This window comes from Vicugna pacos, chromosome 18 (assembly GCF_048564905.1).
Source record: "Vicugna pacos chromosome 18, VicPac4, whole genome shotgun sequence".
Classification (NCBI taxonomy): Eukaryota; Metazoa; Chordata; class Mammalia; order Artiodactyla; family Camelidae; genus Vicugna; species Vicugna pacos.
The window spans coordinates 35,555,008-35,580,451 of NC_133004.1; the positions used below are offsets into that span (position 1 = coordinate 35,555,008).

The following is a 25,444-nucleotide window of genomic DNA, read 5'->3' on the forward strand; positions in this document are numbered from 1 at the left end:
AGATTGAGATTTATAGATGTTAACCACTATAGATAAATATAGATTTTAAAAAAAAAGTTTCTTTTGTATAGCACAGGGAACTATGTTCAATATCTTGTAATAACCTTAATGGAAAAATATGAAAAAATATATATATATGTATATGCATGACTGGGACACTGTGTTGTACACCAGAGACTGACACATTATAATTGACTGTATGTACTTCAGTTTAAAAAAAATACCTTGTCCAAAACCTCACCCTTTGTATAAAAATTAATTCAAAATGACTCACAGATCTAAATGTAAAATATAAAAGTGTAAAACTTTTAGAAGGAAACCCAAGGGAAATTTTTCATGATCTGGGGTTAGAGAAGGTGTTCTTAAACGTGATAACCAAAAGTATGAACCATATAAGAAAAAAAGCGATAAGTTGGATTTCATCAAAATTTAACATTTTCGCTCTGCAAAAGACATTGTTAAGAGAATTCACTGACAAGCTACAGACTGGAATAAAATATTTGCAACCTGCCCTGGGAGCCAAAGGTGGCCATGTAAACACAGTTCTAGCCAATATGGTGATAAGCCAGGGGAGTTCTGGAGAGGATTCCTCCCCTCTGATGGAAAGGTGTAAGTTCAATGAGAATACTCTTTCTTTTAGCATCTTGGCTGCCGCCCCTTTCTTCCTGCCTTTGCTGAGCGATGCTCAGAGCTGCAGTCACCACCATGCAGTCATGAAAATCTCTACGACAGCCACAGAGATTCAGACTCAACACTTGACGTGTTGGACCTAGCACCACAACTGCCTACTTCCGGGCTTTCGTTGTGTGAGATCGTTTCGGCTGTCTCTGTTCTTTAACCACTCTTGGTCCAGTCCTCTGTTGTTTTGGGGTGAGGGTGTTGTAGCTAATACAAAAACAGGGCTACTCCTTTCTTTGGCCCCTCCTCCCAGGCTGCAGCAGATGAGAATTCAGGGTGCCTGGGAAAACTAGCCTGTCCTCTGTCGGGTGCTCCCGGGGAGTGAGGAGGGGGAGTACCGTCGGAGCCTAGAGTCTCTGCGCCGTGTGTGTGGAGCACGTGCTGCAGAGCTGGGTGCAGCCCTGTGCTGTCTGAAGGTCTGCAGCTTTGCAACTCCTGTCACAATAGAACTCAACCCTGGCTAGGCTGAGCGAAAACAGAGCTTTTTTGGAAGGATGTCAGGGCAGCTCATACCATTAAAGGATGTGCACAACAACAAATTCTTGGCAAACACACGAAGCAGAGCTCTGGGAACCACAGCTTCAAGAATCCATAGACCTTCTCTCTAGGATGCTGCCATAAAATGACTCCTGCTACCTCTTTCCATCAATTTGTGTCTCAGTTCAAGTGTTTTTGTTGTTGTTGTTTGAACCGAGGTATTTATTTTATTGACATTTCATTTGTCCCATTATTTTCGATTGCTTGGAGTTGGCTCTGAGTCCCATAATTCTCCCTGGGAATCCTCAGCAGAAAGTGGTGGCCCCGTGCTTTCTGGAGAATAAGCCAGGGGAGTCCTGGAGAACTGGTGCACTCTCTGGAGGAACTCGATGTTCCAGGCGGGGTACTGTTCCAGGCAGGTGATCTTAAGCTCCACGGTGCGTGTCTTGAGCATAGCATGTCAATTGTCGTCTGAGTCCAGTTCAGATTTCAAACTCCCAAAGGAGAGAATCCAACTGGTGGAATGCGGTCAGGTACTCACTCCTTGGAAAATTCAGTGTGGCCAGTAGCTGGGTGGTTTGTTGGTCAGGCATCACTCACTGCCTACCGCTGTAACCAGGGATGGACTGCAAGACACCCGGGAGTGGGGTCTGCCTTCGGGAGAGCGTGGAGGAAGAGGTGCTGGTAAAGGAAAGCCAGCAGTCACAGTAGCATTGCCCTTCCTAAAACGGTGGTCACAGCTGTGACTCTAGGACGACGTGACTGTATCCTCATTAGCTCATGTAAGAACCTGGACCCAAAGGGCTGGACCTTGTCCCCAGATCTCATCCCAGCTCCAAAGAGGCCTGCAAGGGGAAAGCCATTGAGGGTTTTCAGCAGGGGGCTACATGTGCTAATCTAGACTTTGAAATCACCCTGGTTTCTGTGCAGCACAAGGGATGGATAGTTAAGAGAAGGTCTAGGGAGATCAGCTGGGAGATGGACACAGGGACCAGGGAAGGGAGGAGGATGCTAGTAAGAAAGGAGAGAAGGAGGGTTTCCACTTCTGATGGACGGCCAGGGTCCTGGAGAGAAAGGAAACCAGGTTCCGGTGTGAGCACCTTGCGGGGATGAATGCTGCTATCCAAGGAGAGGAGTAAGCAAGGAGCAGAGGGAGAGAGTCAGGCTAAGATCTCTGTTTCACACACACTAGATTCAGCTGCCGGTCCCAGAGGAGATGTCCAGAGCTCTGGGTCCAGCCCAAGATGTATATTTGGGAGTCAACAGTCTATAAATGGTATTCAGCCCAGGAGAGGGGTGAGAACCAGGGGATAAGAGTGCCCGCCAGGGCTGAGCACCGAGGGCTCCCTTCATGCAGGAGGAGCTGTCAGGAAGGGGGAAGGGAAACAAGAGAGTGTGGGGTCCTGGAAGCCGGGAGAAGAACCCCTTCATTTATGCCAATTCCGCTGTGATCTCAGGGGTCCTTGGGGCTTTGACACTGCGCTTCTCCACGCAAATGGTCCTGCGCAGCACTGGTGTCTCGCATCGGCCCCCTCTGGGGAATGCACCCCGCCAACTCGTGCCTCCACCTGGCCTCTTCCCATCCACACAGCATCTCGGCATCTCAGTGGGGAGGGAATAAAGCCACTGAAGAAACAGCCCCCCTCCTCACCTCCCCATTCTACCCCTGTCCTGTCCCCTTCACTTCAAGGGTTCATTGTAACTTTTTAGCAACCTAGCAAAGAAAGACAATCTGAGGCTCAACTGTTGAGCTGGTTTTGCAATTACTTCCCCTCCTTGAGCTCCTCTGCTCAGCCCCGAGCTTCAGGGAAACTCAAGCATCGCTCCGACGGCACTGTGTGTGCCTGACACGCAGCCTCAGCCGGCTGTGCAGCCCTGAGGAGGTGGGTCCAGATGGTCTCTGGCTCAAGAAATACTCTGATCTCAGCAGCCACAGTGCTTAGGGCACTTAACAGGAAATTGGGGCCAAGGAATAGCATTTTGTCTTGGCTGGCCCTCAGAGCAATTCTGGTGGTTTAATTTTAAAATTTAAGATAAAAAGTGCTTTGGCGTTCGAGACACCGAGAAGAGGGAGGGTACGTGCTTTCTGTCGATGACATCCAGCAGCTGAACTTTACCTCAGGAGGATGGAGAGCTCATGACCTTCAGATGGAGAAGTAACTCTCGTGAAAACCAGCTGTCGAGAGAGTCCTCAACCTTCCCACGGGGGCCGAGGGAAAAGGTCACACCAGGGCCAGTGCAGCTGATGACTCATGACCGTGGCATCGGCAGAAGGAAGCCCTCATGGGCTGGTGGCCGGGCCGCCCTTGAGAAGGCTTGGTCAGTCCTGCCGCACGAATCTCTCGGGAAAGGTGGGCCGGCCACGCCTTCTCTAGCCCATCAGCCCAGCCGGGGAAATACAGATGCCTAGAAAGCATGGGTCGGGGGGTGGCTTTCAGAACCAGAGGGTACAAAGCTCCAGGTCCCACCTTCTCATGATCCAGAGGCCCAGGAAAGGTCAGTGATTGTCCCTGGGGCCCATGGAAAGTTAAAGGCTGATTCCAGAGTGGATGTCGGGGTCCGGAGGCCTGAGTCATCACCAGGTCGCCCTACTGGTAAGGCTGGGCGTCAGTAAATGCCGCCAGCCAGCAGCTCTCTGCCATAGCCCCAGTTCTCTCTCCTCACCTCAAATGTGGCCAACAAGTGCACCAAATGCCTTAACTCCTTAAGCTCCAGTGCAAGCAGACAAGAGAGTTTGAGGCCTTGCAAGAACAGACGCAGGCTGCCCGCGGTGGGAGGAGGGGGGTGGGGGTGACATTGCCCCATCTATCATTTGGTGCCATCATAGAAAACGTGATATCCTGTTTCTTCTCTTTGAAGCTGGAGGCGTGATAAACAAAAATATATTTATTTTTTTAAAAACTCTGTACATCAATTTGCTTTTGGAAAAAAAATAATCTTGGGAACAGCAGAATGCCTTTGTCAGAGAGGGAACACTTTCTCACCTTGCAGCTTTTCTACAGTGAGTAATAGACATTGTGCGTTCACTTATTCATTCATCAGACACCTCCGAGCCCTTGACTTCCTGTCAGGAGTGAGCGATGCAGAAGTGAAGGTGTCTTCTGCCATTGATGCTGAGGGAGGGGACCAGCCAGGGTGTGAATTGGAGAATGGAGTTTGGCTGTGACAATTCTGCTTGCAGGAAACACACTTAAAACATAAAGACACAGAATAAAATCCAAAAGGTTAAATAAACATATATCAGACAAATACTAAGCAAAGGAAAGCTAAAGTAGCAAAATACATTAAGAGATACTTTAATACATTAAGCAAAGTACGTAATACATTTGACATCATGACAAATAGTTCAAGTCACCAAAAAGACATGGTAACTTTAAACTTATATGCTCCTAAAAGTCAATAAATGCTTAAGGGGAAAAGAAAAAGAAAAGGCTCTGTAAGGAGACATTGACAAATCCACCCAAAGGGCACATTTTAACACAATTCTGTCAGTCACTGACAAAACATCAGTGATAGAAAATGTGAACAGTTTTAACAAATTGACAAAATGAAGACATTATTTCGTACCAACCAGACAGCAAAGAAGTTTAACTAGAGCAATACCAAGTGTTAGTGACGGTGGATGGGGAGGTGAATTACTTACTGCTGGGGGAGTGTACCTTGCTGCCACTGCTTCGGAAGAGAACCGGCCATTAGTCAGAAGCCTAAATGTGCACATACTCCAGGTGACCCTGCAGTGCCCCTCTTAGATACGCACACCTTAATGACGCCCCATACACGTGCACCCTATACACGTGTGTAAGGAAGTTTGTAGCAGCACTGTTTGTAACAGCTAGGAATTCAGAACAACCCAGATGTGGTGGGGAAGTTATAGTTCAGTGGTAGAGTGTGTGCTCAGCATGCACGAGGTCCTGGGTTCACTCCCCTCCAATAACAGGAAAAAAATCTTAGAAAAGCCAAATGTCCATCAGGTATAAAATGGATAGTCATGCGCTGCGATGCTTTGCAACACGGAATTGAACAAACTGCCCTTTCCTTCTTAGTTTACACAGAGCCGTCTCAAAAACACAATGTCAAGTAAAAGGAGCAACTGTCAGAAATTAAATTCAAAAACAGCTGAAGCTTCAATGATACATTGTTTAATGGTAGGTAGCTAGATAGCAGAACTATTAGGAAAACAAAGGGAATGACTAACACAAATCTAGGATCATGGAAATGGGAAGGGATGAGAGACGTTACTGGAGGAGGCAACCTGGGGGCTTCTGAGGTGTTGTTAACGTTGTGTTTCTTAACCTGGGTGATGTGTGTCTACACCTAAGGGACACTTTTATACATGCACGTCGGGAGACGTCTGTAAGGAAGCCTGGCTCTCTTCATAATGCACAGGTGCTTGTTTTATTGAGATTCTGTAAAACTGTATACATTCCTTGCATACATACTCTTTAATACATGAGATCGGTTTTTTTAAAAAAGGCGGAAAATACACCACTTTGAGTGGTCTCAGTGTGAGCGGGAAGCATCTGGGTGATGGTATTTTCATCTTTATACATTTCTGCATTTTTTTGAATCTTCTGTGATAAGCATGTATCACTTTTATCGTGAGAACAGGAAAAAAAAAAGAAAACTTTGAGACGTGATGAAAGAAATCAGGGCTCTGGATTTGACCACATGAAAATATAAATCTTTTGCATGTCTAAAACGGTTTAAAATCAAAAGATAAATACAACAACGAAAATAATTCACTCTGTTTGGAACTCTTACCAATAAGTCAGAGAAAGGTACAAGGTTAAAAAAATATGAGCCAGGAATTCACATGAAAGGAGATATAATTGTCTGGAAACATATGGGAAGGTATTCAACCCCAACCAGTAATCCTTCCAAAAATGTACAGTCAACCACAAGAGAGGCAAGGAGAAATAGTGGGCCTGTCACGGGCCTGCACAGCTGGGTGACCTGGACTCGAACTCTCGCTCCGCCAGTTTACCAGCTGCGTATCCTTTGACGGGCATTTCTAAGCTTCCTGAGTCTCTGCCCATGTATGAAGTAAAGGCAATAATTAATACCTTGCAAGTTTGTTCTAAGGATTAGAAATAACACACTGAGTAATACACAAGGCTTGGCACCTACAGATGTCTGTCTAATAGGTTTCCTTTTTCAAACAGGGAGGGGAAGGAGAGAGAACGAAGCCAGCCTGCACCGACCGTCTGGTGGGAGATGGTTGTCCCACGAGTGAGACAAGTATCTTGACAGGGGAAGTGCCGGGAGTTGAGATACCGGATAAAAAGGTGACCCAACCCTGCTTAGGTGATCACAGGCCTTCCAGGGAAAGAGATGTTTAAACTGAAGTCTAAGGGCAAATATAAGTAACAGAACAGACAGAGCAGACGGGAGATTCTAATCCCTGAAGATGGTGACATTATCACCCATCCCAGGCATTTCTTCTTTTTTTAATTCAATTTATTTTCTCATATTGAGGTGGAGTTGATGTACAGTGTTGTGTACGTTTCAGGTGTACGACATAGTGATCTACAGTTTTTAAGGGTGATACTCCACTTACAGTTATAAAATATTGGCTACATTCCCTGTGTTGTACAGTACATTTTGCAGATTGTTTATTTTTTACATAGTAGTTTGTACCTCTTAATCCCCTACCTCTCTCTTACCCTTCTTTCTGTCTCCCCGCTGGTCTAGTCATTTCTTGCAGCGCAGCTTTGACACTCCCCCCTTCTGGAGTTGGGGGACCCATGCCCGCTCCCCTTGAAATCTGCTGGGCTTGTAACTATAGTTAAAGTGACGCTACGTGACTTCTGAGGCTGTCATGAAACACAGTACAGCTTCTGCCTGGTGCTCCTGGGGTTAGCACTTTCAGAACCCAGCACCACACCGGAAGAAGCCCGAGCTGCCCGTGGAGGACTGAGGCCACAGCCACCAGCCCTGGCTGAGCGCCCACTGACCGCCAGCCATGTGGGTGCACCATCTGGACAATTACTCCCCAGCGCCAGTGGGGCTACCCCAGCAGACACCACCACAGAGCAGAGATGAGCTTTCCCCAAACTACAGGTTCTTAGCAAAGGAAAGGATTGCTATTGTTTTAAGCCACTTGGCACTGGGATGGTTGCTATGCAGTGATAAATGGTCCGCTCCAGGCATCAAGAGAAGCATGTGCAAATGTCCAGAGTCCGGGGTCAACTATCGTAACTATCATGACCCTGGCTGGAAAGCTGGTTGTTAGCAGGGGAGTAGTGAGACCATGGGCCCCAGAGGTGGGTAGCAGCCAGACCTTCCTCTGCCACATGCAGGAGTAGGAACTGTGGCCTCCAGGGGGCGCATCTGAAGAGTTTTCAGCATGGTCTTAATATAATTAGAAACATCCTTTTCAAAGATCGCTCGGGTGGTAGCCTTGTGAAAGGATGGACAAGAGATGAGACCAGTGGATGTGTGTAAACAGCTAGAATCCGACAACTGGTAGGCGAGAGAGGGTGATGTGTTTCGGCAGTGCCACCAGGGAGAGGATCTTGAGTTGAGATGCATTGCTTTGCTGTCCATGCACCTCCCACCATCCTTCTAGATGTGGGGTCACCTTCCGCCTCCAGCTCGCCGAGCGGAGGGAGACGGTTTACCAGCTGGGAGGAGAATTGTGCCAACCACCCACAGGTGATGTGCTGCATCTGAGTGCTGACTCTGACCCCGTGCCCCCTTGTGAACCCACCTTCCCCTTTGTCACGCCCGCATCTCTTCCTTCATTCTCTTTCTTCCTTCCGTCCAGAGGAAAAGCCATTCATGTACTTATTCTAAACCTATGAGTCCTGAGCCCAGATCTTAACTCATTTATTCTCTTCCGTTGAGGCAGTGGGGACCTCTTGCCTAGCTTCCCGAGACGGTCACAGGATGACAGGGAATACCTTCAGCAAACCCAGGTCTCACTGCAAGATGCTGGTGGCTTGGCCTGGGGAAAGGGGAGAAGGAGAAAGAGGCCTCAGTAGCAGACAGGGTCCCCAGGAGGCCGCCTGCAATGAGGTGGCCTGGCCCATCCCTGGCAACCTCACTGGAAGGCCGATGAACAGCCTTTTCCAGAATTTGTTTTCCCCTCTAAAGGTTCTCTCCTGTGACTCTCAGGCTGTCACTAGAAGTCAAGTCTCAGTCTGAGCTATCTGTTTGCTGTCAAATTCCTGTTACCCAATTCACGGCCATGAGCCGGCATTAGGAAGCCTGTCTGTGTTAGAAAATCTGGACTCGCGTGAAGAAAACATTCACCAACACCCCCTGCGGAAGGCTCCGTGTCAGGATCCCGGGAACACCGCAGGAACGCCGCTTCGGGCCCACTTTAAAGGATGCGTTCGTGACGTGCCTTCCCCCTTCGTCTCTCCTCTTTTTATGGCACAGGCATCTCTTCCTCTTCCCCCTCCCTCTCCTTCCTGCTCAGGGACCCTGCTGAGCTATCTGGTTCAGTTCTTACGACCACCTTGCGAAATAGACATTTGGTCCCCATTTTATGTTATCTTTTTTATGTGCTGTGCTAAGAATGTGAGCCCAGAACTGAGTGGCCCCACTGCTTCCTCTCATTCTCACCATGAAGATCTTGCTTTGCGAGCCTTTCCTGCGCCCCCTGCCTAACACGCTGCTCTTCCCAGCCGGCTCAGAGGTGGGCCTCCTTCCTCCCTCCTTCGATCCCCCCTCCCTTTGTCCCTTCCATCCTTCCTTCCTTCCACATTGCTTGTTTTCTGCTGCCTTGGTGCTGGGGAGGAGAGAGGGAAGGCTCTTTGGGCCACAAGTCGCTGACTCGCATCTCGGAGGCACTGCCTGCTCTGGTCACGTTGATAGCTAAAGCTAGTGATTGAGAAGGACCCCAGCAGCAGAGCCTCTCACCATCTATCCTCAATTTAAAGATGAGAAGACTGAGGTGTAGATACGTAAGGTCATAAAGCCGGCGAGTGGAAACTGGCAAGGTAACATCAGGTCTTTCTGAACTGCTAGGCCAGTGGGTCTCATACCTCCCATGGGCATGAGTCGCCTTATCAAAGTCATCGTCTTATGCAAAGTCAGATTCTTGGATGCAGGCCCAAGAGATCTGGACTCAGTGGGTCTGGGGTGAGGCCCAGGGGTGCCTGTGTCTCATGTCCGTGGCTGTGAGGCCTCCCCTAGAGGGCTTGATGCTTCCTGCCTTCCACAGATTCTGGTCCCACTCCTGCCATAAGGCCTCCTGGACCAGTTCTCCTGCACCCTCCGGACTTTTTGGTCTGCACCACCCTTCCAAATTGTTGTCACTCCTCGTCACACACACCACCCATCTGTGATTCCTACAAGGGAACAGCACCTGTCTTACACACTTTCCTGGGCCCCAGCATTCAGGGCTAGCCTAGCCACATAGGAGTCTGAGAAGTGTCTTTGGTTTGCATGGATTTCACAGCATTTCAAGGTGCCCAGATTATGGGACCCGGCATGAAACTGTGGCTTTTAGAACAGCAGGCGTTGTCTGATTAATGAAATCATCCTAAACGTATTGAGTTTTCTTGATCATAAGTAATCACCATCAATTGATAATGAAGTGAAATGCACAATGACTTAATGGAGAATAATTGGATGGAGTGACAAACTTAGAATCCTGATTAAAATTAATTGTATTACTGAGACAGAGTTGGAATCCCAAATGCAGGTAATTAAAACTTTCTCAGGTAGGAGAAATTCTCCTGTTCAGCTGTCCAGGAAAAAAGGGATCTGTTTATAGTCAATTTTTAGACTAGATGAAGCAAAGTAATGATGGCATTACCTTTGGACGGAAGCTTCAGTGGAGGGCGAACGCTGGGTGCATTTGAATGGGCAAATACTGAATCTTTCTCAAAAGAGAACCATTTAATCTGGCAGCTCTTGGGAAGCTTTACTTGTTCATTGAGGATTTGGATTGAAGAGAAATGCAAATTGAGCACTTGGGAAACATTTAAATGGTGGGTGGGTCACAAGCCCAGGGCCCAGGTAAGACTTTGCTTCCCCTGCACTGCGTGGCCAGCTCACCAGCTCCTGAACCTGTAACTGGGCCTTGTGGCAGCGCTGCCGGAGCTTCCCGGTCCTTCCCAGTCCTCAAGGTGGGAAACCACCTGAAATCTTGTTAAAATGCATATTCTGATGCCGTACATCTGGGAAGGGGCCTGCGAGTCTGCGTCGCTAACAAGCGCCCCATTTCTATCTGTAAGAGCATATTGTCTGCAAACAGGCAGTTTCACTTGCAGATGGAATCTGAAAAAGCTGAACTCAGAAATAGAGTAGATGACGCTTGCCAGGGTCTGGGTGGGGAGGGACCGGGAGGGTGAAACAGGGAGGTTCGGTCAAAGGGTACAAACTCCCAGCTATAGGATAAATAGGTCTGGGGGTCTGATGCACCCCATGGTGGTTGTAAGTAACAATTACATTGTTATTCTACTGTATTATGTCCTTGAAAGTTGTTAAGAGAGAAGATCTAAATGTTATCTCCACACACACACACATTGTAATTTTGTAAGGGGATGGAGGCGTTAACTAACTTTATAGTAGTAGCGATTTTGCAAAACATTCATACATCAAGTCATCATGTTGTAGACCTGATATATCTATCAGGACATACTACACAAACTGCGGTTGGTTGAATCCACAGATGTAGGACCACATATAAGGACAGCTGACCATAAATTTATACCCGTGTTGTTCAAGGGTCAACAGGTCAACTGTGTATATCTATATATATAGATATAGATATCTATATCTATATCGGTTCCTTGCAAAATTGAGAGGAGTGTACAGAGATTTCCCACATACCCGCTGCCCTCACACATGCATAGCCACCCCCATCATCAACTTCCCCGCCCAGCATAGTGTATTTATTACAATTGATGAACCTACATTAATACATCATCCAGAGTCCACATCGTGTATTATAGGTCACTCAGTGTTGTACAGTTTATGGTTTGGACTGATGTATAATGACATGCATCCAGCATGATGGTATCATGCAGAGTATGTTTGTATTTCTCTGTGTTATTTTTTACAACTACATGTGAATCCATAATTATTCAAAACTTAAAAGTCTAATTAAAAATAAAAGATGATGGGCCCTGGGTTCAATCCCCGGTACCTCCATTAAAAAAAAAAAAATAGGACAATGGAGAGCTCACACTGTCCAGCTTTAGAGAACCAGACCTGGAGGTTCTAAGGCCAGGAGGAGGTGTGAAGCCAGGGTAAGAACAACCGATGAGAAGTCATAACTGCTGCCACTGCTGAGCCCAGAGTGCCTAACGCCACTATGGCCAAACCCCAAACAATGCTGATAGAATCGTGACTGAACTGCCTCTGGTCAATGACGCAGCATCCCCCTTGCAGAGCGGACCTTGCACAGACCTGCTTCTTTCCAGCACTAGCTCCCAAGTCAAAGATGGTGCAAGTGCGCAGACTGGTGAAGGCTGCCTGAGCTGAAAGGGAGGCTGAACATGAGATTGTCTGAATTTTTGGCTTCCATGATGGTGGTCTTGCTACTGACCAAGACTCACAAGATGGGGAGCTCCCCAGACACAGAAAGGGGGTTCAGATGCTGGGTGGCCCTGAACAATGGCCAGAGTCCTCCATGCCCTCCCCTTCCCTCTCTTCCCACTTCCCACTCCCACCTGACCTACTCCCTTCCCCAAGCTCAATTCTCCTTGTGCTTCGGGACACAGGTTACAGGCCATGGCTCAACAAAGCCTTCCCTGACCCATCCTCCCCCGAGGGCTGGGTTTGACTCATTTCCTGTGTGTTTCCATATGTTGGGTTTGCATCACGTCAACCCTACTAGGCTGAGTCTTGAGGACAGAAACCCCATCTGCACAGGGAACCCAAAGCTCAATGAAGGTTAAAGGGGAAGGAAAGGAGGGAAGGAAGGGAGGGCAGAGCCCTTCTGCCAGTCAAGGTCACTGTTCCCAGGAACAGACTCCTGGGAGCAAACCAGAGCAGGGGAAGGGTGAGACGGAGTGAATGGACAACCCTGAATCTCTGGGACCTGGCGAACGTGGGTGGGGCTGATGGTGGAAAACCATCGTCCTTGGGGTGCTGGTGAGAGAGGAGGTTTCTCCCAGACAGAAAAACCTGTAATCACAGTGAATATGCTAGAACTGTCAAAAGCCCATGATGTAGCCTCCACGTAAATAATGAAATGTATCACAGTTCTGTTTGCTTTATGTCAGTGTAAAACCAAAATCTCAATCTTTCAAAAGATGGAATATTAAAACTTGTCGCTAGAGTGTCTGACAGCTCTTTTCCTGTCACTCTCCACCATCCCCACCCCCACCCCAAACAAAACAAACCCCCTCCCACTGTGAGTGAAAGCTCGCCCGGCCAAGCTCAACTGCGGCAAGCTGGGCCCCGGGCCACGGAGGGGCCAGTCGGGGGTGCTGCTCCAGAAGCTGCAGCAATGGGACAGTTTTGGAGCTGAGGCATCCAGAAAATTCTTAAGTGGTCCTAGAAGTGAGGCAGGGGTGATGCAGGAAAACAGATGGGGGGGGAGCGTGAGGAGGGCCATGTCCCAGGCTTCATTTGAGCCCCTAGGATGTGCCCCGCCAATTATGGGTCCTTGGCTTCGCGCAGGAAAGAATTCAAGAGCGAGCCATAGTTGAGTAAAGGTAGATTTATTCAGAGATACATTGAAAGTCAAGAAGAGAAAGGCCACGAGGTGTGGGGGTTGGGTGCTCAGATTACAGATACACACTCCATAGACAGACTGTGGGCCGTCTCCAAGCAAATGAACGGAGAGGGAGAGAGAGGCGGTGGGCCATGAGGCACCCCGTTGCCAGTTTTTATGGGCTCGGTGGCTTCATATGCTAATAAGTGGAAGGACCAGTCTAAGTAGCCTGGGGAAGGGGCTGGGATTCCCAGGAAGTTGGCCATTTCCCACTCTTTGACCTTTTGTGGCTAGCCTCGGGACTGCCATGGTGCCTGTGGGCATGTTATTCACCATGTTAATATATTACAACGAGTGTATAATGAAGCTCAAGATCTACTAGAAGTTAAATCTCCCATCATCTTGAGCCTCAAGGCCTACTGGGGGTTGAATCTTTCACCATTTTGATGTTAATTGCTGTAGCCTTCCTTGAATGGCTGTGCCCTGCCCCCTTCCTGTCTCAGGGGGATGAGCTGGCCCCAGCGGGTAGGGGCAGAGCATCCCACGAGGACTCCGAGGCCTCTGATCTGAGCACAATAGGCACCCTCAGGTGGGCGAGCCTCTCGGGTTCCAGCGGTCAGTGTGCTCGAGGCCGCTGCTCTCCTGTTTGTCTCTCCACCTTGTTCTGGTGCCAAGGCAGGAGCGGGCAGCCTGGGCCCGGTTTCCTAGCATCGTCTGTCCTCTGCTGGCTCTGCTGCCCGACAGGCCCTGAGGGCGGGCAGGGTTTAAGGAGCCCTGTTGAAAGGCAGCCAGGGCCCACCACGTGCTCATTTCCCTAGTGGTGGGGGAGCCTGGACTCCCAGCAGGCTGGTTCTCACCCGGACTTGGAAACCCGCATTCCACTTAAATTCCCTTTGACGGTCGTTTGAATAACAATGCTTCCTACTAAGCCAGGCTAATGGGAAAGTAATCTTCCTCTTTCAGAGCCATTGCTCTGTGAAGTGCTTACCAAATAGGGTTTTTAAATAGCAAGAGAGCCAAACTCAATTTGGGAATTAATGTGTTTAAACCCAGCTGGAAACATTCCTCTTCATTCCCAAGGCAGAAACTGGAATTGGAAATCCTCAACCAGCCCCAGGCTGAGAAGAAGCCAGAAATCTCCAGGGTGTGGCTCAGCAGAGTCAGGTCCAGCCAGACCACCCAATGGCCTTGCCCCCAAGGTCTTCCTTCCAAAGATCCTGGGCCCTAGGGCCCTTCTCTGCAGCCACATAAGGACTCCATCATCAATAAAAAATATAGAGAGAAAGAAAAAATAAATAAAGACTCCACCAATCAATCACTCTGGACCAAAGGACCAAACCAAAGAGAAAGTCAACTTGTGACACCTAAGGCCTCAGAAGCACTGAGTATAGAAAAACCACTCTCTGCCTCCCGGTGGACCAGTGGCCACCATTGCTGTCGGCACCATGTTTTTATCTCCAAGACTTGTCCAAGCCTTCAGGCTTAGCTCTTTCAAGCAGAGACTCCAGTTGGCTGTTGGGAGCCAGGGGCTGCCTCCCCGAGGCTGGTGGCAAGGGCCACACCAGGCCAACACATGTATATGCTAAGTCCCCCAGCAGGTAAAGGGCCCAGGCAAGGCCAGAGGAAGAGGATGCAGCTCAGACACTCCTCCCAGTGCTCAAACTTGGCGTCCCTGCAGGACCCCAGACTTCCCAGCCACTTAGGGGCTTTCTCAGCCGGAGCTCAGGCCAACTCAGCGGCTTCCCCCTTAGAGAAACAGGGGAGGTGCTGGCCACAGCGTCTCCCACTGACCCTGACCTGCAGTGCATGTCTCAGCCTCAGCAGTCTCCCAACCCGGCGCCTTCCTCTCACTCTTTGCAGCTTTTTTCTGTGCTTCTCAGAGTTTCAGTCCTCCCTCCATCCCCCCACTCCCCAGACTGGAGCCAGACCTCCACCTGCCCTGAGCAGCCCACCAATCCGAGTGAGCGCTGTCTCAGCTTCAGGGAAGAGCTGGGAGCTGGGAGCATTGCAATGAGAGCAGGCAGCATTCGTGTCCTCAGGGACAGTAGAAATTTATCGGGCAGAAAAATGATTGAATTCTTTTGTGTGTCTTTTAAAACTGGGCAAAATCACCTCCAAATTATGATAGCTTTCAGGAGCTGGAGGGAATAGGAAATTAAATATGTGCTTTTCTAAGCTCCGAGGTATTGATTGAGGACTAATGGAGGGAAATGGATAATTGGCTAATTGATCAGATAATTTATATTCTCAGTCACCAGGTGCAGGGTGCCCCCAACTGGATACAGCCTTTTCCCTGGTTTGATCTGCCAAGATGTGGGAGGCCGTGCTGTGCTGTGTCAGGGGTCCCCAGGACCACTCTCAGGTTTGATGGTTCTCTAGAAGGACTTACAGAACTCAGAAAAGCTGTTGTACTCTTGGTTCCAGTTTATTACAGTGATAGGATACAGATTAAAATCAGCAAAGCAATATGGGACATGAGGCAGAGTCCAGGAGAAACCAAGCATGAACTTCAAGGTCCTCTCCCAGTGGAATCACAGATGGCTCTTCATGGCCCCAGAAACAACACGTGACACACGTATGAAGTATTGCCAACCAGCAAAGCTCCCTCGAGACTTGGTGTTGAGGGTTTTTATTGGGGGTCATGTAGGCATGAAGCACCCGCACGACTGACCTTGGCTATTCAGCCTCCAACACCCTTCCCACAGAGAAAGAAACTCGTTCAGAATGGCCCAGGACCCAGGCAAACAAAAGCCAGCATTCACCGTAAGTTGCACTGTTAGCATAAACCATCCCATGTGGCCCCAAGCCCCCAGCAGGCAAAGACACTCTTACCAGGCTGGATGTGGCAATGGCTCAGAGGTTATCTCCCAGGAACTGGTCAAGAACCATGAAGACCTGGAACATGTAGGGTTTGGACAACCTAGGCCTCTTGGGTTAACCCTTTTCTGCACACGCACCATGACAGCTCCCTCTACGGGAAAGCTCAGGGGAAAAGAAGATTTCTGATTAATTAAGCCCTCCTTTTTGAATTGTTAATGGAAATCCTCTTGTCAGTTCTGTCTCCCTGTACACTTCAGTCAGTTGGCCACACTGAATCATTTTTGCAAGCCTTGAAAAACCTTCAGGGCTATAATTTAAAGAAAAGAAAAACAACTGTATTTTAGAACAGTTTAGATTTAACAGAAATAGCCAAGATAGTACAGAGAGTTCCCGAACACCCTCGTACCCAGTTTCCTCTGTTGTCAACATCCTACTGTACGTAGTCTGGTACATGTGTTACAATTAAGGAAATAATTTTAATATATTATTATTAACAAAAGTTCATACTTTATTCACATTTCATTAGTTTTTACCTAGCATCCTGTTTCTGTCCCAAGATTGCATCCAGGACACCACGTTACATTTAAACATTGTGTCTTTTTTGGCCTCCTTTGGGCTGTGACAGTTCCCCGGACTTCCCTGGTTTCTGATGACCTTGAGAGTTTTGCAGGATACTGGCCAGTCTGCTCCCAAATGCTCCCCAGCTGAGATTTGCTGATACCTTTCTCACGATTGAACAGGGTTCCGGGGGTTTTGAAAGACCCCAGAGAGAAAGGGTGGCTCTCATCAAATCCTGTCAAGGGTGTATGCTGTCAGCAAGAATTAACACTGTTGGTGTTAACCTTGATCACCTCGCGGAGGAAATGTCTGTCAAGTTTCTCTACAGTAAAGTCACTCTCCCACCTCCCACCCACTTCCCATGCTGTACTCTTTGGGAAGAAGTCGCTCTGTTCAGCCCTCACCTAAGGAGTAGGTGCGATGCTCCACTTCCTTGACTGGGAGGTATCCACATAAATTATTTGGGATTTTTCCGCATGGGAGAGTTGACCCTTCACCCCTGTTTATTTTTTATTCCATCACTTATTTATATCCGTATGGACCCACAGATACTTATTTTGTACTCGGGTGAAAATCCAATATTACTTAACTTTCTTGCTCAAATGGTTTTAGCATTGAACTTCAGAAACAGTTTTCATTAGTCCCAGTGTCCCTCTGACATGCCCCATTATTATAGGTTTTCTATTTTTTTGTTTATGTTTAGCACTTCTTTACTTTCTAACAGAATAAGATGCTCCAGGCTCCTCTTGGGTATTTCATGCTCCATAGAATCAGCCAATTCTCCGAGGGGTTATCATTTTTAACTTCGCATCTGGCATCTTGACATTGCAGAATGTCACATTGGAAGATGCCTTAAGACCACATACTCCACCCCCTCATTTTATAGATGGGGACACTGAAGCAGAAGCGGGGGGCTAGGTAGACTTCAGCCCCAGCCATGTGTCAAGGCACAGTGAAGTCTAGAACGCACACCTCTGAGCGGGCAGCTCTTCCCACAGCTCCGTACACAGTCATATCCCTCAGTGATTTTTATCTGCAGAAGTAACACAAGAAAGAGATTGGGCTGCACTCTAAGAGAGCTCCTGGAACTCGCTTTCAGGGACACATTTTTATTAGAGCTTGCTTTCATATTATTTTTCCTTTCTCTATAAAGTTGAGAGCTGACATACAACTTCGGATGTGTAGAAACACCTAGCTAGTGCTGCTGCTCAGTGAGAGTCTTGCTGGCTGTGCTGCAGGCTTGAGCCTTCTTGTTACCTAACCCGACGCTGTGCCTTCCTCTACACAGGCATTTGGTTACCTTTTCTTTTTATAAAGCCATTAAGTATTTGATGATAATCATTCCCATGGATACTGTACATTTCGTTTTCTTAGGAAAACACACGTTCTTGCATTTTAATACTATAATTTACTGCATAATTGATTTTAAAGCTAAGGAGTTTTGGATAAAAAGGGGACAGGATTCTAGAAGGAAGAAATCCCATGGTCAGGACAGCATGGGAGAACCAAAGGCACCAACTCCGAGGCCAGGACAGGAAGAATATCAAAGGGTTAATGGTGCACCTGCTGGACAAGGGAACCGTCTCACCTGGACCACACATCTCCTGCAGCCGGGAGTCGGCCGAGGAGCCTCAACAGAAACGAGACCCCAGGTAATGCGGCCAATACACCTGTGGGCAGCTCATTAAGAAGCCTCAGCTCCAGAGGATGGATATGAAAAGGTTCCATTTTCCCACAAACCGTGCTCTGAAGAGTCTCCTTATCTGCTAGATTACCATAAGGACAGCTGGATTCTGTAAGGTGTCCTGGGTTATTGAAAGAGCTTCACTTTGGTTTTTAAGACTTAGTCTTGTTCCTTTTAAGACTGCAATTTCACATCCTATTCAAAAGCCTTGAAGATCGACTCTCCCCACCCCTCCTCATCCCCAGCACGGGCTCCAGCTACTGTGTATCTGCGCAACCTCTCTCGCTCTTTGTCCTTCCCTCCCTTCCACCCCTCCTCACTGCCCTCCCGCCCTCTCTCTCTGCCTGTCACCCAGGAGCCACCTCACAGCTCCCAGCAGCCTGCACTGGGGTGGAGGTGACATGCTGGGGAGGGCGATTACCAACAAAGCCTCTGTGACACCCCTCCTACCCAGCACAGAGTCTGCACCCTGCACACAGTGGGGATGCAGGTAGCCGCCCACCTGTACCTCTCTCAGCTCTCTGGGTTCAGCCCCTCCCTCACTCTCTCCAGCTGCTTTCTCTCCGCCCCAGCAGCAAACAGCTTTCAGACAAGACACCACAGTGGCATCGGGTGTAGGACATTTAGGTCCCCCCCAGTCTTACCAGGGGTCCTGAGATGAATCCCCCATCCTCCACAGAAAAAGGAGGAGCAAGGATGTGCCCAACCCTGTGCAGCCTTCTCTGCTCTTGCCCAGGATAATAGAGCCACTCTGTTCTCAATAGAACAGGACTTCCCGGTCATGTCACCAGGGCAGGAAGAGCTCTCCATTATCCTCTCCCCATGCTGGTCTGGGGCCATCCCAATGGAGATTAAGGATGCTCGTGGACCAAAACCAGCACAGTGCTTCTCAAAGTGTGGCTCCAGGACCAGCAGCCCCAGCATCACCTGGGAACCTGATAGAAATGCTGATTTTCAGGCCCCAGCCCAGATCTACCGAATCAGAGACTCCGGGGCTGGGGTACAACGAGCTGCGTTTTAACAAGCCCTTCAGGTGATTCTGACGGCACTAAAGCATGAGAACCACTGCCTCAGGGTGCAACGTGTTTTCCTTGATTTTTTTCAGCCACGCCTCTGAGCTGATACGTTCAACTTTCTGAGGTCTCAGCCTCTAAGCAGTTGAAGTGACTCTTCCAAGCTCCTACAGCAACCTGGCAACAGTGGATAGAACCACGGACTGTAAGCTGGTAGAGTTAACGATCCCTCGTGATCTCGGGTGGAGCTATCACCACAGTGGAAAAGCGCACGGGCTCTGAGCACGCGCAACCGCAAAGGAAAACGTTCTCCTGCTCCACTCACAACACTGCTGACACCAGATGTGTGCATTTCCCCACACCAGCAGTTCTCCAGTTCTTGGTGAACACCAACTGAGTGTGCTACAGTGTAACTCGGCTCTGGCACTAGCTGCCCAGAGTTAGCACAGAACCTCACAGGTTGAAGGCTCAGCCCCACAAGACCGCTCCCCACTCCAGGAGCCAATTACAAATCCCAGGCACCTGTGCTTTTGACCAGCTGGCTGTAAACTGGGGAGTCTCACGAGTCCCCCAACCCCAGCTTGATAATTTGTTAGAGTGGCTCACTGAACTCAGGAAAACAACTTTATTTACTATTACCAATTTATTACAAAGGACATTTTGAAGCATACAAATGAACAGCCAGATGAAGAGACATAGAGGGCAAGGTGTGGAAGGGTCCTAAGCACAGGAGCTTCTGTCCCCACGGGCTTAGGGGAGTATCACCCTCCTGGCACATGGATGAGTTCTTGTTCGCCTGTCCAAAAGCTCCAAACCTCTTTGCCTAGGGTTTTTATGGAGGCTTCTTCAGATAGGCATGCTTGGTTAAATCTTTGACCATCGGCGATTAAGTCAATCTTCAGCCCTTCTCCCTTCCCCAGAGGTGGGGGAGTTGGAGCGGGCTGAAAGTTCCAACTCTCTAATCACATGATGGGTTCGCCTGACAAGCAAACCCCCTCTTCAGGGTCTTTCCAAGAGTCACTCTATTCAAACTCAGGTGTGGTTGAAAGGGGCTTGTTATGAGTTGCAGAAGATGCTCTTTGCCCCTTTATCCGCGCCAGGCTTTCAAGAGCAGGGACAAAGACCAAACGTAACAAAAGATGCTCCTGGTGCTCTTATCACTCAGGAAATGACAAGAGTTTTAGGAGCTCTGGACCAGGAGCTGGGGATGAAGAACAAAATATGTATTTCTTATCATTATCGCAGTATCCAGTGTATTAGTGATGTGTATCAAGCTGAGAGTAATGCGAGCCCCCATCCGCCCTACCTAGCTGGCTCTGAAGGGTACAATCAGGGCGCCGGGTCCATAAAGAAACGCAGGGGGCTCTTACAGAAGAAGAAAAATTATGATGGATGGGCTCAGATGTCCAATGTCTGCTATGTTATTTCCAAAAGACCCAAACAAACAAACAAAACAAAAAACAAACATACAAAAAACCACCCTGGGTTTGATAAGGAAATTAATTGTGTGACCATAGCACTGAATTGACTTTAAATTCACGTTATGGGGCAGGGAAGAAGCACCTGGAGTTCGGATGACCTGATCAGGGTCACCTGGCCAGAGATTTGCTTCTGAGGAATTGAAGATTCCTGGGATTCTGGAACCCTCTCCTCCACACCCTGAAGTCATTTTCTTAAGAGAAAACAAAACTGTTTCTAAACCATTTCCTCACCTGTGAACCACCCAAGTGAACACAGCGGATGCCCACATGTGTGGATTTACAGGGAAGTTGCCGGCAGAGAAGCCACTTCGGATAAAACACGTTTTGCACTGAGAAACCTGCATCGTCCAACGTCCGCCCAGGGCCGTCAGGGGTTCCGGTTGCCTGCCCCGGCTGCCCCAACAAAGCAGCGCACACTGGTGGTTTAAACAACAGACGTTTGGTCTCACAGCCTGGAGGCTGGAGGTCCGAGATCCAGGGGTCAGCAGGGTTGGTTTCTCCCAAAGCCCCCCCACCCCCCGCTTGCAGTCGGCGCCTCCTCCCTGTGTCCTCTCAGGGCCATTGCTCTGTGCATGCCCTGCCCCCAGGCCCCCATGCCTCTTCCTCTTCCTACAACACCAGTCCCACTGGAACAGGGTCCCACTTCCGTGACCGAATTTAATCTTTTTTTAAGAATTTCATTTATTTAAGAATTATTTTTAAATTGAAGTGTAGTCACTTTACAATATTGTGTCAATTTCTGGTGTACAATACAATGTTTCAGTCATCCATGTACATACATATATTCATTTTTATATTCTTTTTCATTATAAGTTACTAGAAGATAATTGAATACAGTTCCCTGTGCTCTACAGAGAAACTTGTTGTTTATCTATTTTATATATAGTAGTTAGTATCTGCAAATCTCAAATTCCCAATTTATCCCTTTTTATCCCTTCCCCCGACTTTCCCCCCAGTAAACACGTTTGTTTTCTGTGTCTGTGAGTCTGTTTCTGTTTTGTAAAGAAGTTCATTTGTGTCTTTTTTTTTTTCAGATTCCATATATAAGTGCTATCATATGGTATTTTTCTTTCTCTTTCTGGCTGACTTCACTTAGAATGACAATCTCCGGGTCCATCCATATTGCTGCAAACGGTATTATTTTATTCATTTTTATGCCTGAGCAGTATTCTATCGTATATATACACCACAACTTCTTTATCCAGTCATCTATTGATGGACATTTAGGTTGTTTCCATGTCTTGGCTATTGTACATAGTGCTGCTATGAACATTGAGGGTGTAGCTCAGTGGTAGAGCACATGCTTAGCATGCACGAGGTCCTGGGTTCAATCCCCAGGACCTCCATCAAAAGGACAATAAATAAACCTAACTACCTCCCTCCCCTGCCAAGACCCAAGAACCCTGCCCGTCACTTAATCTTAATCACCTCTTTAAAGATTCTGCCTCCAAATACAGGCACACTGGGGGTTAGGGCCTCAATCTTTTAATTTTGGGGGGACATAATTCAGTCCATGACAGTGGCTAAAGCAATAAAGGCAGAACTCAACACCCCTCCAGCCAACGCCCACCCCACCCCAGAGGTCCAGGTTACTGTCCCTTTGTCCCGGTGCTCTCCATAACCAGTGGGTGCCTTCCTCCCTAGCTCTTTAAGACCCCCCATCTTTTTCCTTCGTAGCACTGAGCATAATTATAACCAGGTATTTATTGATGCAAGTGTTCATTCATTGTCTGCCTCTCATATTCACTGACAGCCTGGGAGGGGGGTGTGTCTGCTTTGTTCCCTGCTGTGTTTCTAGCACCAGGCAAGGTGTCTAGCACACAGTAGGTACTCAGGAAACACTTTTGGAATTGATTGATTAATCAATGCTCACTTCTTTCCTAAAAGAAGCCAGAGTGTCCATCTCAGTAACATTTGGGTTAGATGTAACCAAAAGCACAAACAGGTTTTTTTTTTTTTAAATCAACAAGCATAGTTTTCCAATAACTTCAGTGGGTCCAGCACGCAGCCAGCTGCATCTTCTGTCCCTGACAGATACCTAAGTGATGGATGGCCTGAGAAAGAGGACGGCGAGTCCAGGATCGATGATTCCACCATTTGATTTTGAAGGCAGAACATCAAAGGGCAGACTCAGTTTAGGGTGGAGGGGTGGGGGTGACAGAGTCACACAAAACCCAGTGGGGCAGATGGCTGAGGGGGCAGATGTGAGTGTGATGCTGGGGCCAGTGCCCATGCCCCGCCCATGCAATCCTGGTGAGTCCACCTGTACGCCCAGTTCCTAGGCACGATTGCATTTGTTCAGCTGTGCACATGCCTGGACGGACAGACATCAGCTCATAAATCTTTGTTTTCAATCCAGCTTCCTGTTTTCCTGTGGCTCCTCCCTGAGCATATCTCTTGAATCAAATTCAGAGTAATTTCTTTCTTTAGCATTTCAGCCAGTCCTAACCTCAGCACACACACAATACAACATTCACAATACTAAGCAGTGCTTGTCATTTTTCTAGCACAAGGAGTTCCTCTATATTTTTGCGACTCAGCGTACAAAGCGCATGCTCTGAGCAGCATTGGCATCGCCTGGGAGCTTGTCATCGGTTTTATTGTTATCATTTCCCTAAAATTTTACTCGCTAGACTTTAAGCCCCGAGGGTAGGCGCTAAGTCTAATTTATCTTGGTCCTTGAAGCCCCAGAGCCTGGCGGGGTGCCCACACGTGACAGGTACTTGATGAATGAATAAATGAATGAGGAAAGTTCTCCCCAAACCAGGGACACAGACCCCAGGGGTTACTCTGGTTGTGATTGTCCCAATGGTTCATCATTTTCTAAACACTGTTGATGAAAAATTAATCAGTCTACCTAAGAAAGAAATGGAACATTTTATTCAAGTCAAAGAGAGGATTATAACACAGGAACAGCCTCTCAGAAAGCCCCGAGAACTGTTCCACCCGTTAGAGGTCAAAGCACAGTTGTAAGTGTTTGAGACAGAGGGTTGTCCCTGAAATGATGTATTATTCACAGCCCAGATCCATGCGTACAAGGTGAGTAGTGGGTCGGGGTCATCGTGGCCTCTTACAAAATTAAGAAGGAAGGTCATCTCCTAAGGAGTTGTGACACTTTATGACATTAAGATGGAAGCTTATCCCCTAAGGAGGACTGATTAAGGCAGATGCATAATATACACTAACGGGGAAGGAGGCAAAGAAAAACTTAATGTTTAAATTTTTCTTGTGTTGCCGTAAGTTATGAATTTTATTTCATCAACACACAGAAGAGGAAGATCCTAAACAAAAGGAATTCTAGAGAGACTACCATTAAAAAAAAGTGGGGGGAGGGTATAGCTCAGTAGTAGAGTGCATGCCTAGCATGCACGAGGTCCTGGGTTCGAGCCCCAGTGCCTCCATTAAATACTAAGAAAAATAATAAATAAATAAACCTAATTACCCCCCCAAAAAACCCAAAAACAAAAATTAAAAAAAATAAAATGTCTCTGTTGAAGCAGGAAGCTTGGAGTGAAAGGTTTAGAAATGAACCTTCCTAAAATCTCATCCTCCAAAAAAGAGATGGGGACAGGGAGGGCCGGGCGGGTACACAGAGGGCGGCTACGTATGGCCGATGTGAGTGGAGCCAGGACTCCCGGGAGGAAGGCGGGCAGTGTTCCCCAACCAGGTCCGTTTTGCCCGATGCTCAGGGGCCAAAACGAGCCCAGTCCTGGAGCCAAGAGACGGTTAATTCACAAGCAGCCAAAGGAGAAGGTGGAAAACAAATCTCAAACCTGCCTGCCCAAGGGCAAGAGGCTCGGGGTACTTACGGGATAAAGAATAAGGAAGCAGGGTGGGCCGAGGAGGCGTGGGGAGCGCGGGGAAAGGTGACTGGGAAAAGCTGTGGTCATCGCCATTCTGCGCAGGTGGAAGTCAGCTCCCAGCCTCTGCACCGCCAGGGTGGAGGCGCTTAGCACGATCGAGGGCGGGATTTTCGGCCCTCTGACGTCGAAGCGTCACGGAGCAGACGCTTACGCATGCCCCGCCGGAGAGCCGGTGGGCCTCGCGGTCTTGGCCGGCTCGCCTCCCGCTGGACGCAGCTGAATCCGGGTAGAAGCCGGCTCAGGCAAACATCTCACTGTTTAGGCCCCGAGCTGCTCGGAGGGCGCGCAAGTCTTTCGCAGCAACAATCAAGGTGACCTTGATGGGCGAGGGCAAGTGGCGTGGATGTGACTAATGACTTCCCAGCATCCCCGAGGCCGGGGGTGGCCTGGGCCGTCGGTCGGGGCTGCAGAGACGCCGGCGCGCAGGCCGGGCGGCTGGGGCGCCCGCACCCTCCCCTGACTCCGGTGGCCCCCGTCATGCTCAGAGTTACCAGAAAGACAATCCAGAGAACGCTTGTGAAGTCAGTGGTGCTGTTGGCGTGGCCCTTCGCGTCCTGGGGTGGCTCAGACGAAGAGAAACAAGGACCTGCCGGCAGCGGCCTCGGAGACGTGGCTGTTCAGGTGCGGCAGGAGCCTCGGGGGAGCGGCCACCGCGGAGTCAGGGCTGCGCCCGTCCCCTCCCCCCACGAAGGCTCCACGCCGGGAGGGAGGCGGTCGTGGTCGGAGGGACGGACCGCGTTACTCCCCCAAATCTGGGATATTAAAAAAGACTGGATCAAGAGCCCAGAACTCCGTTTATACCCCTGCTGGGTTAAAAAAAAAAAAAAAAAAAAAAGAAGCATCCAGAAATCAGCCAGCCCTCCAGGAGACGCCGCTGGGCACCTTCCTGTTTCATTTCTGCCTTCCCAGCCACCTGAGCACTGGCCTCAGCAGCTTCGGGTGACGTCCCAGCTTCCTGCCGCCTCTCCGCCAGGACTCGTGGAGGTTCAGAGGTGAGGCCCCCAAAATGAAAAGAAACTTCTGTTTTTCTTTCTTTTTTTTTTTTAAATGAGTCATAGTTAATTTACTGTATAAGTTACAGGTGTGCAACATAGTGATTCACAATTTTTAAGGATTATACTCCGTTTATAGTTATTATAAAGTATTGGCTATTTTCCCTGTGCCTTACAATATATCCTCGTAGCTTGTTTATTTTGTACATAATTTTACCTCTTAATCCCCTACCCCTATCTTTCCCCTCCACTGGTAACCAC

The 25,444-nt window shown here is 48.6% G+C and overlaps 1 long non-coding RNA gene across 1 annotated transcript; it reads right to left on the reverse strand.

Annotated features, from left to right (window-relative positions):
* Nucleotides 1-7,969: 7,969 nt before the first annotated feature.
* Nucleotides 7,970-24,460, reverse strand: LOC140687123 (uncharacterized). Its single transcript, XR_012061239.1, has 2 exons — nt 24,138-24,460; nt 7,970-8,101 (listed from the first exon to the last, which is right to left on the reverse strand). It is a non-coding gene; the product is annotated as an uncharacterized lncRNA (long non-coding RNA).
* Nucleotides 24,461-25,444: the final 984 nt, after the last annotated feature.